This window comes from Crinia signifera, chromosome 11 (assembly GCF_055691185.1).
Source record: "Crinia signifera chromosome 11, ASM5569118v1, whole genome shotgun sequence".
NCBI classification, from domain to species: domain Eukaryota; kingdom Metazoa; phylum Chordata; class Amphibia; order Anura; family Myobatrachidae; genus Crinia; species Crinia signifera.
The window spans coordinates 115,995,826-116,013,982 of record NC_139227.1 but is presented as its reverse complement, the minus strand read 5'-3'; the positions used below and the strand labels follow the sequence as shown (position 1 = coordinate 116,013,982).

General features: G+C 46.2%; 1 long non-coding RNA gene across 1 annotated transcript; it reads right to left on the bottom strand.

Annotated features, from left to right (window-relative positions):
* Positions 1-6,970: 6,970 nt before the first annotated feature.
* On the bottom strand, positions 6,971-16,505 carry LOC146046311 (uncharacterized). The gene is made up of 3 exons (XR_014465845.1): positions 16,399-16,505; positions 9,472-9,613; positions 6,971-7,067 (listed from the first exon to the last, which is right to left on the bottom strand). It is a non-coding gene; the product is annotated as an uncharacterized LOC146046311 (long non-coding RNA).
* Positions 16,506-18,157: the final 1,652 nt, after the last annotated feature.

The window sequence follows — 18,157 nt, the reverse complement described above, 5'->3', positions numbered from 1 at the left end:
CTTACGGTTCAATCCGTACTTATTTGTGTGGTTTGCAGTGTCTTGTTGTGTGGTTTGATATAGTGCTTTTGTGTTATGTCTTATCTTATGCTTATGACTAGGTCATTCTTGGTTTGCGACTTTGTTTTCCCCTGGTATTGGCTCAGGAGCCGCTAGCTAGTGTCATCCTCAGTCAGTCCCTGTTAGCCAGTTTTACCTTTTGGTATCCCCTGAACAATTCCCATTATTTTGTCCAACCGCAAGACCTGGTTGCACCCGAGTTGGGGTGGACTTAATTCACCCCTTCAAACGTGGCAATTATAGGTGAAGCCTTAGCATCTGCAGGTACTGGCCATTTCTCGGGGCGGATCAACAGAGGTAGTGTAGTGTTTGCTGTGGCTATCCTAAACAGCGGTCACAGCTGCTGGGTAACACCCGAGATCGTAACAATGTGCCCTTTTTCAAAACAATTAATATCAATAAAATTCCCCATTTCCATCAAACTATTTGTCCCTTACAACTCCTAAATTCTCTCATAGGCCAGTGCAAAGTCCCGCCAAGGCTTTGCATTGTAGTCAGGGCCAGATTAAGGCCCAGTGGGCCTGGGGCTGAAAATGTTCAAGGGCTGTTATGAGAGTGGAGGAAGTGTGACTACTACTAGTGCTGTGTAGGTGTGGCCAGTGCCATGTGGGAGTGGCCTGTGATGTGTGGGTGTGGCCTGTGTCATGTAGGAGTGATCTATGGGTGTGTCCAGTGCCATGTGGGATTGTGCACCTCCAACACTATAAGCCTCAATTTAAATATTTCAAATGATAAAAACAGAATGTAAGCATAATAGAAATAAAATACTTAAAATGTATGTCTCACTGTGTGGCCAAGCTGGCCTCCTTTTATGTGGAGTCTTGGAGCCATAGTTATAAATACTTTCTATTGATCTGTCCCTGATCTGTCATGGAAATCTGGTTACATCTGCTCAGATCGCTTCGCAGTTTAATACGAAATGAATGTAAATTATTGGGGAAAAATTATACCAAAATTATTAAATAAATGATACATTTACCCGTTTTGAATGATATCATAGAAGATGGGATCATTGGGATTGTCATGCGGTGTAGCCTTGCAGGACTCCACAAATAACTGGACGTTGGGCACAGCAGAAGACACCTGGATCTCCATGTAGAGTAGATCCCGCAGTGTCACCTCCAGCGGATACTGTGTTTCCAACTGTACAAACCGGTCATCTGTATAGAACTGGAACTTGTAGGTAAAATTGCCAAATCCGGCCTCAGAGAATACATAATCTGATTTGTGGGCGAGGAAGGAAGCAGATAACCTGGTCTGTTTGGGGAAGGAGCAGTTAAAGGGGATTGAGACCCCGCGTCTCCGTGTAATCACACTAGAGGTGTTGTCGTAGGAGGTGACCTGGTTTTTAAATACAATGTCGTCTTTTGTTTCCTGGGTAAGATGAGAAACAAATAAAGAACGTTTTCAGTTGTATACATGCACATTGTACCTCCGAACTGTCATGATTTTTGCGGGATAGTCCCATTTTTTGTCACTGTCTGTCCCGCTGTCTCACCCAGATAAGTGACAAATGCAGGGGAGTTTCAAAATGCAGTCCACAATCTCCCAACCTGCGGAGCATTCAAGCAAGTGCGGAAGTTTGGAGGAGCATGCGATTTATTGCATGTAATATCCCCCAGGGAGCTGCAGCAGCGGCAGGGTGCAGGCAGCGGGGTCTGAGTGGTGGGTGGCGGGCAGCGGGGGTAGGAAGTGCTGCTGAATTTGAAAACATATTTTGAAAAGACTGGATGGATGCTGATTGGCTGAATTCTCAAAAATTACCTCTACAAGCTCCCAGCCGCTGATACCCACCACCTGCCGCCTGAACACTGCTGATCCCGCACGGACCCTGCTGCCCGCCCCGCCTACCCCACTGCTACACATAGGTGTGTGCCAGTGGTGCTTCACCGCTGGCACACACTTACGGATCGGACCGGCACATCACGAGTGCTAAAAAGTGCCACTGATGGGTCTGATCCGATCGATTTAATGTGAAGCACGTCCAACCTCCCCACTCTGACCCTCGGGTCGTAGGGTAGGGGATGTCAAACACATCCAATTTGTATCGGCCCAAATTGGATAAGTGTATGGGAACCTTTAGCTAAAGGCCAGGTCCCTCAGGCAGTGGGGACCACCCTGCTCCCTGCACTGGGTCATTCGCTCAACATTGCTCAAAATGGTCTGCGGGGGGCCAGGGACTAACTCATTGCTGTGTCGGCAGCATTGGGCCCCGTGGTCCTCGGGGGCCCCGGGGCAATGCACCTGCTGCAACAATGATAGTTAACATTTTATAAAGCTGTACCCCCTAAACAGCTAAACGCGCTAGTGCCCTTTGGACCAGACCCCCCACGTTACATATGTTATTTGCAATATTTTGGGACTTTTTCAATTGCTGTTCCCTAAATTGGCTATACATCGTTACTGTCTCCCACTAACAAAGTGGTTTGGAGGAATTACCATCCGTCTGTCACCCACCTCTGTTATTACAATTACATCTGCCAGATATATAGCCGTATTATTCTGAGGACGACTGCTGCAATGCCATCTGTAAGGGATTGAAATCCTCTAGCGGCGCCGGGTAACTATTAATCCACTGTGGGCACAATAAATACCATAACTGTCTTCTCCATTGTTACGCATCTTCCAGACCAACAGTCATTTGTTCTATTTATTCTACAGTTCCCTCCTGCAGATCCATGGTCTGGGTCCATTCACTACCGCGTTTTTATTTTCATTTGATTTTTTTATCAATTTCCTTTATGTTTGTGCTTAATTTTATGACTTAAATAAATGTTGTTAATAAATGTATTGTTCTTTTTTCAAACAAGTTTATTGTTTCTAGTTCCCCTTCTGACTGGATGTGCTAGAGTAATGGAAGTCTATGACACTAATACCTCGATCTCTGTTGCGCAGGAGTTGTATCCAACACTTGCTATGAGGTGGGTGCCGTTTGAGGACACCAGACACAGAGGATCATTCAGGCGGAAGTTGTTCTCATAGAGTTCATTATCAGGTGATTCTTCAATGATTAAAGTCATGGAGTCCTCATGGCAGGTCAGGACGGTGTTTACTGGAAGGGGAGGGAAAGTGTTAACACACTGTAGCTGACAATGGACCACTTACATTGCGGTATGAGACAATATAATGTATCTGAGGGTTACATTAAGCCCATGGTTGCCAAACTGTCGCTCGCGAGCTACTGGGTGCTCGCCGTAGGAATCTGGTTATCTTGACCACGGAGTGCCAGCCCACCTGTCCATCCCTCTTCTCCGCCCACATGTCCGTCCCTCTCTTTTGCCTGCCGCCTCCCCCCACACTCCTCCACTTAAAAGGAGACAGATGCTACAGGTCATATTTGACCTGTAGCATCTGAAAGGAAGCACAGCACTGTAGTGTTACTCAGAAGTGCCAGGAGCACTTAGTGCTGATGCCATGTAACCCCCTGAGCATTGACCCCTGGCAGCGAGCATTGACCCCAGGCAACATGCTTTAACCCTTGGCAATGGGCATTGACCCCGGGCAGCAAACATTCACCCCGGGCAGCAAACATTACCCCTGGCAATGAGCATAAGCCCCTGGCAACAAGCATTGACCCCTGGCAAGGAGCAGGTCATTGAAAATTAATTTGAAGCCTTACACAGTGTGCTGCATATTGTGTCAGGGGCATTGCTGTGTGTAGAATATTGAGTCAGGGACATTGTGGTGTGTGGCCTATTGTGTCAAGGGCATTGCGGTTTGTGGCATAACGTGTCAGGGGCATTACAGTGGGTGGTATAATGTGTAATAAGCATCACGACGTATGGAATAATGTGTAAGCGGCATTTTTCGGCTATTAGGCAGATTTTTTATTTATTTTATTTCAGTAGCTCTTTAGATGTTTTTTTTTTTTTGCAAACTAGTTTTTATTGGTTATTAAAGCATCAATGAGTCTACAAGAATGTGACAGTGGTTACACCATATCGTACAAATCTGAGACAATACAGAGTTGCTTTGGTGCAGCAACCAATTAATCACAGGTATAGTACGAAATGCAGTTAGAGTTTAACGAGTAAGGAGAGGGAGGACATTAAGGACAAACGAGGGGAGAAGGGAAGGGGGGGTGTCATCGTGGTACTGGTGTGTCAAGTTCTGTGTCATATAGGATTTGTAAAGTGGAGCCATGTCGCCCAGGGAGCCGGCAGGGAAAGACTGGCCAAACAGAGATGGTATCATTGTGAAATTAGGTGTTTGGGTATTAAATCAGCGAGGCATAACTTTTCAAAGGGGGTGAGGTGTCTTATTTGTAAGTATTACCTCCTAGAATGCTCATGCGGTACTCAATATGTGGGCAGGACAGGTATAATGTTGAAAGAAAGGTGGGGAGAACATGTGCGTAACATCAAAAAAGGTAATGAGCTGCACAATGTATCTCTCCATTTCAAAGAAAAACATTCTAGTGACACCAAATATATAAAAAACTTTTGTGGGATCAAAGTATGTAATAAAAATTGGAGGAATAAAAATACTGAACAGGATCTAGCAAGACTCGAGATGAAAACTATATACGAACTAAGAACTCTGGTTCCCAGAGGTCTCAATGTAGATTTCGAGTACAAGTGGTTCATCTAATTATCTTGTATTTTAGGTTTACATCGTGCTTTTAATACATGACTAATATTTCTGTTTTTATGTCTGTCTGTCATTTTCTATTACCCGGCTCTATAATTTGGATTGTAATTTAATGCTTTTTATTGTTCGAGGATTAAATCTATTTTTATGATGTATTTTATGGTATACTCTTTATTATATCCGAAAGTTTTTAGCCCGCTAATTGTTTTTAGCCCGCTAATTAAATATTTTACAGTTTTTATTTAAAATTGTTATTTATTATGTTCTTAATATTTGTACAACATTAATGCTGATTATTTATTTTGATTGTGTATAGATAGTCACTGTTGTAGTAGTAAGTGATTGAGAGCCGGGTAAAACAATTTCAGGGCATTGTAAGTGATTGGTGAAATAAAGATCACGTGACCAGCCCTCCAGGTTTAAATTCCGGTGAAAGAAAGAGAGCAGCACATCTTGATAAAGGAGTAATCCGAAACGCGTTGACGGGAGTGCTGTGCAGGCTGGTTTACCATCCACCAGCATCCAACACGGAGACCGGGACTATACAAAGAACCTTTCACTTCAGCGTCTGCAGCGCCGGTGGACGGAGAACTGACACCCCGATTTCCCTGTTTTTTACATTTCTGTGTTTGTGAATAAATCGTGTGCACCTACCTGGGTCTCTGGAGAATCCTTTGAAGAAACTGTTATGGACACGCGAGACTGAATATCAATGTAAGTTTACTCACGTCCATATTACACTGTGATATATGAGAGAGGAGTTTTAAAGATACCTTTTGGTGCACTCGGGAAAGTATTTTAAAGTAAGTGTTTGTCTTGGAAGCTGAAGAAGCATCCTTACTGTTGGAAATTAAAGAAACTGCTTTGTGAACTCGAGACAGGATTGAAAAGTAAGTGTGGTTCCTAAGGAATCTCACCTGTCTCAAATACATCCAGTTCACAAGCAAGTTCTTCAATTAGCGCTGGTTATCCTCACATTTTTTTTCCTTATTTGTAAGTATGCCCAAAAGCAGCTGGAGGGTAGGTCATAATTCAGTTCAGTTCAGTAAAGGATCAGAGTCCTGTGGGACCTATTAGGTGGGACAATCTAGAGATGCCGACCTTGGCCCAAATAGAGAGGAACGGTAGGGAGAGTGAGTTTGGTGGTAAGTCTGGGTGATATTGTAAAGGCATGGGGAGAGATAATTTTGGGCTGAAGGTTGATGTAAGTCTATACTTTTTCCAGCAGTCAGAGTTGGGTCTAAGATTGGGTGTTTAAGACGTGGGATACTTAGGAGCCATGGGAGTATATGTGAACGTATATATGTACGAAAGCAATAACTAAATCAGTCTGATGTAGAAATGACTTATTCTTAGGGTTCCTGTTGGTGCCTTTTGTTCCCAATCAAATGTAAATGCTTTAAACATGATTGTATTACCAAACACCCATTATACAGAGTTTTAATCAAATCGTTTTCTCACCACGCATTTCTTTATTTTTGAAACCCACTTTTGCCAGTGTTTTGTAACGTGGTAAATACTGGCTGTTCTGCTACTGGAGATTACACATTATTGTGTTGATTGGATCCAGCCAACGGTTGGTAAGTGTAAAACCCCTAAGGCACCCCCCACACTCCCCCACCCTCCCGCTCATTGATTTATTACTACTGTGGTGAAATTTGGATCTGAATGCAGAGGTGTTCTCTTCCAATACAATTTAATGTGGCTCTGGCAAAGTCCTACACAGTGTTGTAGCTGCATAGTCCAGAGCGAACTGTATAGTGTGGGAGGTACGCCCCACACTTCATTCCTGCGGTTCTTTATCATTATCACTGCCAGCCATTATCAGCTGTGAACGATTACAGAATATACAACTTTGTGATTATGTATTTCATAATGCTACTTAATTTAAGGCCTGCAATATGTGGGTTATATAGTTGGTGGGATATTAAAGTATAACAGAACATACCTAATTTGCTGGGTCCAACCACTACAATCACACATCGCATTTCTGACTGGTACCTAGAAAGACATAACACACAATATTATGCGACAAGCAGATTGGGCCGGGTGTAATGAAGTCCACGTTCGGTGCTGTGCGAGACGCCGGGGTTACCCAGATTATCTTATTTAGTATATGATGGAAGGCAATGCTGATTGTGAAGTCCATAGAATTGCAAAAACTACAGTCAGTCATTAAGGAAGAGCACTTTTTTAAAGGGGGGGCATCAAATGGGTCTGGTAAAGAAACGTCATGGAATAATGACCATAATACTGACCCATTGGTGGTTTCTGCTACGAAACAGAAAGGTACATGGTCTCCGAGGTCATCTTCGCCTGGTGTCCATGTTACCGTCATACTCCTTGTGTTGGATCGCGATCGGGCGGTTAGCAATTTGGCAATGCCAGCAGGACCACTAACCTTGAAATCTGTTATACTAAAATATAAGTAAAAATAGATGAAGAAACAAAACAGTAATAGTGTAATGCCGGACCACGCTGCTCTTCCCAAACGGGTACGGACTGAAGAACAGACAGTACGTAGACAGTCATAGACAGACAATAGGTCAATAACTAAATGATCAAAGCGCAATGGAATACGCTGCGCTATATAAGAAACTGTTAATAAATAAAATAAATAACATGGACTTAGGTTGCAAGGGTCTCAAAGGTCGACCTGGGGAAAAGGCAGACATGCAAATTGTTGACAAAGAAAGGCTTACTATTTTAGACATTTTAAAAATTCTAACCATAACTCTAATCCTAACTAGCCAGTATTTACCCTGCACAGAAACAAAATAAGTCACCCAAATCTAATTCTCTCTGCACATTTTACATCTGCCCCCCTGCAGTGCACATGGTTTTGTCCATTTGAGAAATAAATTGCATTTGGAGTGAACCAGAATAAGGGCCCATTTGCCTAACCCTAACCGCCCCGGCTGCTTAACGCTAACATTCCCCCAGGTGCTTAACCCTAACTCTAACTTTAATAATTATGCAAAACCATGTCAACATTTTTGGGTGTCGATCATTTGCATACCAGTGTTTTCTAACTACCTTTGTTTGTTGTCTACCTTTTGAACATATGAACCTAGGTCCATGTTGACCATCATACTCTCAAACCTTTGACCCTGGTGACCACCTGGTGTCAGCCTGATGACTATATACTGTCGATCTTCCATCTGGACACCTTGCTCTGGAGCCCATCAATATTAATACAGGGTTGCCTACTTTTGAAAAAGAATGTAATAGCCGGAGTGAGTGAATACATTTACCCCGCCCCGTAAGACACGCTGTTATCTCCTCCTAAGTTACTGCTCTGTCAGCGTCATCTCTTTGATGGCGCCAACGCGATGATGCCGGCGTCATCATGCCGGCAGGGCGTCAGCATCTAGCGAATGCACAGCATATAACGCTCAAGTGAGGCGGCAGCAGCTGCGGGAGAAAAGGGCCCTCATCCATACTTGTCTACTTGACCCTCTCCATGCGGGAGAAAATGCTCTGTTCCTGGACTTCCCTGGTAATGTAGGATTGCCAGCACCTGTGGTGAAACACCTTTACCTAGCTCCCCACAGGTGATGGCAATCATACATTACCAGGGAAGCCCAGGAACAGAGCATTGTGTCCTCCTGGAGAGGGGCATGCTGGGAGGTATGGATAATGTATGATTGCCAGCACCTGTGGGGAGCTAGGTCACTGATAAGAAAGGTGTCACCACAGGTGATGGCAATCATACATTACCAGGGAAGCCCAGGAACAGAGCATTGTGTCCTCCTGGAGAGGGGCATGCTGGGAGGTATGGATAATGTATGATTGCCAGCACCTGTGGGGAGCTAGGTAACTGATAAGAAAGGTGTCACCACAGGTGCTGGCAATCCTACATTACCAGGGAAGCCCAGGAGCAGAGCATTGTGTCCTCCTGGAGAGGGGCATGCTGGGAGGTATGGATAATGTATGATTGCCAGCACCTGTGGGGAGCTAGGTAACTGATAAGAAAGGTGTCACCACAGGTGCTGGCAATCCTACATTACCAGGGAAGCCCAGGAGCAGAGCATTGTGTCCTCCTGGAGAGGTGCATGCTGGGAGGTATGGATAATGTATGATTGCCAGCACCTGTGGGGAGCTAGGTAACTGATAAGAAAGGTGTCACCACAGGTGCTGGCAATCACACATTACCAGGGAAGTCCAGGAACAGAGCATTGTGTCCTCCTGGAGAGGGGCATGCTGGGAGGTATGGATAATGTAGGATTGCCAGCACCTGTGGGGAGCTAGGTAACTGATAAGAAAGGTGTCACCACAGGTGCTGGCAATCCTACATTACCAGGGAAGCCCAGGAGCAGAGCATTGTGTCCTCCTGGAGAGGTGCATGCTGGGAGGTATGGATAATGTATGATTGCCAGCACCTGTGGGGAGCTAGGTAACTGATAAGAAAGGTGTCACCACAGGTGCTGGCAATCCTACATTACCTGGGAAGCACAGGAACAGAGCATTGTGTCCTCCTGGAGAGGGGCATGCTGGGAGATATGGATAATGTATGATTGCCAGCACCTGTGGGGAGCTAGGTAACTGATAAGAAAGGTGTCACCACAGGTGCTGGCAATCCTACATTACCAGAGAAGTCCAGGAGCAGAGCATGTTCTCCCTCATGGAGAGGGTCAGGTAGGCGAGTACGCCCTCATCTGGGAGTCCGTGCGAAGTCCCAGGATTCCGGGAGCCGGGAGAGTCGGCAACCCTGTATAAATATGGCCCGAGTCCCTAGTAACGCCATCAGGTGACATCTCTCCAGGTTTATCAGCAAATTGCGGACATTGAGCGTCCCTCCCGATGGTATAAATAATGTACCTTTCATATGCCGCGTGTGCCGACAGGCGCAGCTGGAATACACTGTCAGCATTGGTCACCAGCCTTTCCCCGTGACTGGGAGTGGGTGAGAGGAATGTTGGTCTGTAGTCTCCGAATGTGCAGGAGGGAGCTGGGTGGGTGACTTCAGAGGATAAAACAGAAAGGGGATACGGTTGTTAGGTTGACAATAAGAAGGTCGAAAAACATTGGGTCGACCACTAAAGGTTGACACAAGCATTAGATAAATAATGGGAAGGTCAACACTTAAAAGGTCGACATGAGCTTTTCAAGTTTTTCGAGTTGACATGTGCCGACAGGTGGTATTTCGTACCTTTACACCCACTGGAGCGTGGAGGGAGAAAATAATAGTGTGACGAGGACAGCGAGGCACCGTGCCCGAAGCGTGGCAAGCATAGCGAGCCATGCGAGGGGAGCCGGTAGACTGAAACGGTGTCCACGTCGGCTTATGTCAAAATTCGGGACAAAAAAAGTGAAAAAATCATGTCGACATATTGGGATGGATGTATTAATATACACCGCCGCCCTTCGCCTGCCAGCCGCCGCGATGCTACCGCATATGTACTAACATATGCGGCTAGCATTGGGTTGCGGTGACGGAGACCCCCGCGATACCTGTGATGTGGTCTGCGGGGGTCTCCATCACATGCCGGCGGCTGTCAGTGTCCCCCTGCGTCTCCTCCTCCCCCCTGCAGCCGGATGTCCTCCCGGCTGTGACACCTGCTGGGGGAGGAGGAGATCAAAGGAGGAGGGGGGGGGGGGGCGTGCGGACGGCGATAGAAGCCCATAGGCTTCTATAGGGTATCGCCACTCAGAGTTGGCGATACCCTGCCAGGCGAAGACGGGGCGGACGGGTATTGGTACATAGGAAAATGCGGTAAAACCCCCGTTTTAATGCATTTTCCCTTTAGTACATCCCGCTATTTGACTGTTAACCTTCCCATTGTCGACCTAATGCTTGTGTTGACCTTTTGATTGTGTCGACCTTAGCTGTGTTCAACCCGGGTCGCAGTGCAGTGTGAACTGGTACATGATGTAAAAGGGGTATAAATGACATGAAAAAAAAAAAGCTTAAAAACATATAATTGAAATTCAAAATAATGGTATAAACCAGGGGTGGGGAACCTTTTTTGTGCCATGGGCCGTTTGTATGGGGAAAAAATCCTTCAGGGGCCATATGTAAAAATTTCTCTTACAAATTGTCCTGCCGCAGCCGTCCCACGCTCCGGCGGCTGCCGCTGAATAGGACTGTCAGTCTCCGGCTGCTGTTGATTAAGAGGAATCTCGCGATAACTACCGACCTCTCGCGAGAATTCCCCTGTACTTGACTCCCGGCAAAGCGGCTCGTAGGTGAGTGGGCCACTCAGACCGGCTTGGGGGGGGGGGGGGGGGGGGCGCATACGGCCCCCGGGCCTGAGGTTTCCCACCACTGGTATAAAGATTAGAGGAAGATGCCATTCAGACCTTGTGCAGTTCCTTATAATTGCCAGCAGGTGTCACTGTTGGGATTGCTGCTTTTGCTTGTGAATCCAAACCTCCATACTGTCCCTATTTTCACAGGATAGTCCTGTTTTTTGGGGGATACTGTCCAGCTGTCCCACCCATATTTAGCAGTGACCCTTGATGGTGCTGGGAGTCCTTCTGTCACTCGCTGCACTGCTTAGTAGTGGCTTTTGAACGCCCCGATATCAAGCTCCAGCCAACATCATACCTCCCAACTGTCACGATTACAGCGGGACAGTCCCGATTTTCGGGTCCTGTCCCGCTGTCCCACCCGCGGCAGGCATTGTACTGCTGCGGGGGTGGCAGTTGGGAGACCCCCCAATCTAGTAGAATAGACGCTGTGTGCATGCGCACAGCGTCTATTCTCGTATGAAAATTAGGTCGCGGCTAATTAGCATAAGCCGCGCCCCATTTGCATACGCCAGCCCCCTTTTCGGACGCTCGCGCGGAGGTATGCAACATCACAGATTGGCGGCACATTGTGCTAACAACATCCAGCACATGCAGCAGATCGCAGGGTGAGGTAGGGACAGGGGCACTGGACCTATTACTTATAATTTTTCCCCAAAAGGGTGTAAACATTATATACTAATCCATACAAGTTTTTTTGCAGGTACCACTCGTTATACGATTCATGATATATATTTTTTCATTTTCACCTGTAATTTTATTTTTTTAAGCGCTCTTTCCTATACACCTTAAAATGAATCTATAAGAGCAGCTCTCAGCGCAAAATTCCATGAAAAAAAACAAAGGTCAAAATACCAACATTTAAAATCCAGACAAGGTCAAAATACCGACATTTAAAATCACAACAAGGTCAAAATACCGACATATAGAATGTAGACAGGTGAAAAAGTCAAAAACAAACAAGATACCGACAGTTCTTTCAGGCGCTCCTTCTTTGTGTCCCTCCTTCACATGTATTTCAAAGGCTTATTCATGAAACATGTAAGGAAAAGACAGCGATATAGTGTAAAACCTTAAAATACAGGAATAAATCTATCCCAAGGTGTATTAAGATGGGAACCGTACCCGATTCAATTGTCCACTAGACAAGTAGACAATCTGCGCATGTGGTTAGTGAATAGGCAAACAGGTCTTCAAATGTGGTCCTCCTTATTTCTCCATATTTCTCCCGTAAGTAGAGGATATACAAGGAGATATCTCCATATGGTGAAATACCGTTTTATTGAAGACACACAGAATTTAAAACATATAACATGAAAATGGGATAAATGTTTTGGACTCTCACCAGAATGAGATGTCTACTTAAACAAAAGCAGACTCAAACAGCATGTGATGATAATACTTCAGGCGTCCCTGGATACTGCTCGATCTCCCGGTCCTGGTGGTCTGTCCAAAGCACATCAATCCCCTCCGCCAACGCGTTTCAGACTGATTCTGTCCTTTATCAAGGCTTGGAGACATGTTGTCTTGCTAGGGTATTTATACCCAAACATACCACTTAAAAAAATTTGCCTAATTCCAGACATGGACTACTAACCACTATTACATCCTATCCGTTCACATTAAAACAGTTAAAAAGTCCCAACCGGTTTTTGTAATTACCGGCGTTATGCTGATAAAGAAATCAGCTGTGATTACGCCGGACTCCGTTCAGGAACTTCCGTGCGTTCCACCTTTAGCGGAAGCCGGAAGTTTGCTGTGTTCCATTTATTCTTGGTGACGCGGTGCGTCGCGTGCATGCGGGCTCCTGATCTCGCGATGACTTGCAATGTTTGTACGCGCTATGCGTGTCAGTCTGGTCGGAAGTCCTGACCCTCGCTGCGTTCCACCTCCATCTCGTGATAACTGGAAGTCTTGGAATTATAATAGCGCTATGCGTGTCATCGTGGAGAATAGTCAACATGACTTTCGGACGACAGGTCGCGAGGTCGACATGGGTTTTTTCACAGTTTTTTACCCAAATGTCGACATGGACACAGTTGGAAGTCAACCGCAGCCCCTCGCATCGCTCGCTTTGCTCACGATGCTTCAGACACACTATTTTATTCTCCCTCCACGCCCTAGTGGATGGTAGGGCATGAAATACCGCCTGTCGGCACATGTCGGCTAAAAAAAACAGTGAAAAAAACCATGTCGACCTCGCGACCTGTCGACCGAAAGTCATGTTGACTTTTTCACCTGTACATTCTATACGTCGGTATTTTGACCTTGTCGGGATTTTAAATGTCGGTATTTTGACCTTGTCGGGATTTTAAATGTCGGTATTTTGACCATGTCGGGATTTTGAACGTCGGTCAATAGCTGTCGGTATTTTTACTGTCAGGATTTCATACCGAATCCCTCCTAGCCTATACCTGTATGTGTTCTCATATCTGTCACTGTTTAACTGTACCTAACTGGCTGTTGCACAGCAATCCAAGTCAAATTCCTAGTATACACAAGTATACGTGGCCAATAAAGTTGATTCTGATTCTGATCCCTTAAAGTAGTGGTTCCCAATCCAGGTCCTTAAGTAGCTCCAACAGTTCAGGTTTCCAGTTCACCTGTGGATTTTTAAAATGTGACAGTTGATGATACACAGTGCTCCGGCCGGGTGACTTGGAAACCTGAACTGTTAGGGGTGCCTTCAAGGACAACTTTAAGGGATTAAACCTGTATCACTTTCTGCTATTCAGTAAAATCCATAGGATGTTCTGTATGTGGTGCTGCAGAGGGGATCCAGCAGGATTGTGAACTGGTTCTGAATGGTGACGTAAAAGTTAGGGGAAAGGTTGACTTTCACAGATGTCGACATTGTCATAATGTCAACATGTTCATAATACTAGCATATAACGTCAGCAGTGCATTAATTTGTTGTTTTTACATTTTAGTTTAGAGTTAGGCTAAAAAAAAAAGTATGCCGACATTCTAGTGTAGACTTTATGACCATATTGGCATTTTGAGCCATTAGAGAGAGAGATAAAGTGGACAGAGATAAAATACCAGCCAATCAGCTCCTAAGTGTCATACTACAGGCTTTGATTAAAAAATGACAGAAGCTGATTGGCTGGTACTTTCTTTCCCCAATGCTTCGTCCATAGACCCCTTTAATCTATATGGATATTCTGACTGTTGACATTTAGAACCAGTCAACATTCTTGGAATGCATCAACCAAACCTCAGACAGTGCAGTTTTGGAGTGAAGGTTTGGCAATGATCTAATGCAGGGGTGTCAAACTCAAATTAATCGGGGGGCCGCATCAGCAGTTTGGTCACCCTCAAAGGGCCGGTTGTATCTGTAGGTCCCTCTGTATAATTATAATGCCATGACACCACAGGCTGCTCCCCCTGTATAATATAAAATGAATGCCATGACACCACAGGCTGCTACCCCTGTATAATAATAATGCCATGACACCACAGGCTGCTCCCCCTGTATAATATAATAAAAGTAATGCCATGACACATAAATGATTATACAGGAGGAGCAGCCTGTGGTGTCATGGCATTATTATTATTATTATACACGGGGACACCTCAGGAAACAGAAGATATATATATATATTTTTTTATTGTGAGTGTGATCCTCATCCTCACTTACTGTTTCTTCGTCTGTCCTGCAGCTGCTGCGGCTTCCAGCTTTTCTTCACTGCTTGCTGCGGCCACACTGTCCCCGACTCCCGGTCCAGCTTCCCTGCCTGCTCCTACTTCTCTACAGACGCATGGGCGGGCGGCGTCATCGTCATGACGTCCCCACCCAGTGTCTGTCACTGCCAGGCATCAGAGGGAACAGGCGGCCGGGCCCTCCTCCACGTAGCCGTGGAGGCCGGCGGCCATGTTTCTGTAGCCGCATACATATGTGCCTACAGGAACATGGCCGCCGACAGTGAAGGAACAGGTAAGGCGGCCGCGGTGGGGTGGGTGAGAGGAGGTGGCCTAGGCAGGAGCTTGGACACACTGCCCTGCGTGCTATCTCCTCGCGCGGGCCACATGACGAGGTCTGGTGGGCCGGATTTGGCCCGCGGGCCTTGTGTTTGACACCCGTAATCTAATGCAATAGATTTTAACTACTTTTAAACTGCAATTCTGATATAAGTTTGGACACACTCCTCCCACATCTAGAGGTGGCCACACACAGGTCTGACTTGTCAGAGACACAAGTTGGGCCTGCTTTTCCCTTGAGCGCATGTGATTTATTGCATGTAAAAGGTCTCCCGGGAAGTTCAAAGGAAATAGGATGCAATACATTGATGTGCCGCTGATGGTCCAATTACGATTTCTCTTATGTGCTGCACATAAGGTATCCAGTAGGGATGCCAATCCCGGGGCATTTCTTCAATCCCGGATTCCGGGATTGAAAAATGCTCAATCCCAGGATTCTCAGGATCCCAGGATTGGCATCCCTAAAAGCAAAACACGCCCTGTCCACCCCTACATTGGCGGGCGGGTGCGTGGCAGCCGGGAACAGGGCAGAGCAGCGCTGCGGGGGGTGCCTGGTGCTGCCCTGCAAAATTACTTACATAGGCAGGAGCAGGGCAGACAGCAGCGCTGCCATGGTGCCTCCGGGCAGGTAGCGGCAGCACTAGCTGGGCAGGAGGGGAGGATAGGAGCGGTCATCAGTTGCAGGATGCTGCGGCCTGCGCAGCGTGACGGTCAGAGGTCCCGCTGCACAGGCCGCATGCCGGGGTCGGGAACAGCCGGGCAGCTTCTGAGCGGGTGCGGCATTAGACTGTGCATACGCAGCCTTATCCCGAAATCCCGGGATTGAATACTCCAATCCCGGGACTAAAATCCCGGACATTTTTGTGCCAAATCCCGGGATCCCTCCGATCCCGATAACGGGATTGGCCACTGTAATGTCCATGCTCCGATTTGATGTGCACAGGAACTCGCAGCGGATCGGACCTGATGTCAAACACCTCAGATTTGGGACGATTTCACACAATATATTAGCCCGATCCATAGGAAACGGGTGGTATCGGCTCAAATCGGACCGGTGTATGGGCACCTCAAGGGGGAATTCAATCATTTGCAGTAATTTACTATGAGGGGTAATGGATGGTAGTCTCCGGCATTAATGCCCATTGCCCTTCTTTCAAACCGGTTAAATTACCCCAGTCATACGTAATACCCCATAGAATCCAGCATAAGATCCTGGCATTATCTGTTCACGTGTCCATCATGGCACCCACAATCCAGTCATTTAACACAGGTTTTAGTGAAGCCAGTCCTGGCACTTTAATAAGCCCACAGTCAGAGGTGGAACTACCATAGGTGCATCCAGTTAGGTGCACTGGGGCCCCTGAAGAATAAGGGGCCCATCTGCTGCCCCTGTCACCTATTTCCTGTTACCCACTCTCTTTCCCTGTTGCAGTAAACTTGGACATAAAACTAAATTAGACAAATGCAGAAGAAATAAAAAAATATGTATGGATCCTGTGGTTATTGTACACTCACCTTCCACTATGAACTGCAGAGAGATTTTACTCAGGGAATCCGTCGTGATTGATGGGACAGTGGATGGGTAAAAATCCATATCTGATGTTCTAGAAGGGAAAGTTACAGCCTCTGTGGTAATCTGTTCAGTTGTTATTTTTACAAGGTCGGCTGTAGTAAGGCTCTCTTCATGTTGAGTAGGGACATTCACTGTAGAAGTGCCTTTTTCATCCTTCGTAACATGTAGAGTAGTGGTAGGCACTGTAGTAGTCTCCCCACGGGATTCTGTAGAGGTGCCTCTTTCATCCTTCGTAACATGTAGAGTAGTGGTAGGCACTGTAGTGGTCTCCCCAAGGGATTCTGTAGAAGTGCCTTTTTCATCCTCCGTAACATGTAGAGTAGTGGTAGGCACTGTAGTGGTCTCTCTGTGGGATTCTGTAGAAGTGCCTTTTTTATCCGTTGTAACATGTAGAGTAGTGGTAGGCACTGTAGTGGTCTCTCTGAGGGATTCTGTAGAAGTGCCTTTTTTATCCGTTGTAACATGTAGAGTAGTGGTAGGCACTGTAGTGGTCTCACTGTGAGATTCTGTAGAAGTGCCTTTTTCATCCCTTGTAACATGTAGAGTAGTGGTAAGCACTGTGGTGGTCTCCGCACGGGATTCTGTAGAAGTGCCTTTTTTATCCGTTGTAACATGTAAAGTAGTGGTAGGCACTGTAGTGGTCTCCGCACGGGATTCTGTAGAAGTGCCTTTTTCATCCCTCGTAACATGTAAAGTAGTGGTAGGCAGTGGAGTAGTCTCTCTGAGGGATTCTATAGAAGTGCCTTTTTTATCCGTTGTAACATGTAGAGTAATGGTAGGCACTGTAGTGGTCTCTCTGTGGGATACTGTAGAAGTGCCATTTTCATCCATTGTAACATGTAGAGTAGTGGTAGGCACTGTAGTGGTCTCACTGTGGGATTCTGTAGAAGTGCCTTTTTTATCCGTTGTAACATGTAGAGTAGTGGTAGGCACTGTAGCAGTCTCTCTGTGGGATTCTGTAGAACTGCCTTTTTTATCCGTTGTAACATGTAGAGTAGTGGTAGGCACTGTGGTGGTCTCCGCACGGGATTCTGTAGAAGTGCCTTTTTCATCCCTCGTAACATGTAGAGTAGTGGTAGGCACTGTAGTGGTCTCACTGTGGGATACTGTAGAAGTGCCTTTTTTATCCGTTGTTACATGTAGAGTAGTGGTAGGCACTGTAGTGGTCTCTCTGAGGGATTCTGTAGAAGTGCCTCTTTCATCCACTGTAACATGTAGAGTAGTGGTAGGCACTGTAGTGGTCTCCCTGTGGGATTCTGTAGAAGTGCCTTTTTCATCCCTCGTAACATATAGAGTAGTGGTAGGCACTGTAGTGGTCTCCCTACGGGATACTGTAGAAGTGCCTTTTTCATCCCTCGTAACATGTAGAGTAGTGGTAGGCACTGTAGTGGTCTCCCCACGGGATTCTGTAGAGGTGCCTCTTTCATCCCTCGTAACATGTAGAGTAGTGGTAGGCACTGGAGTAGTCTCTCTGAGGGATTCTGTAGAAGTGCCTTTTTTATCCGTTGTTACATGTAGAGTAGTGGTAGGCACTGTAGTGGTCTCTCTGGGGGATTCTGTAGGAGTGCCTCTTTCATCCATTGTAACATGTAAAGTAGTGGTAGGCGCTGTAGTAGTCTCTATGCGGGATTCTGTAGAAGTGCCTTTTTTATCCGTTGTAACATGTAGAGTAGTGGTAGGCACTGGAGTAGTCTCTCTGAG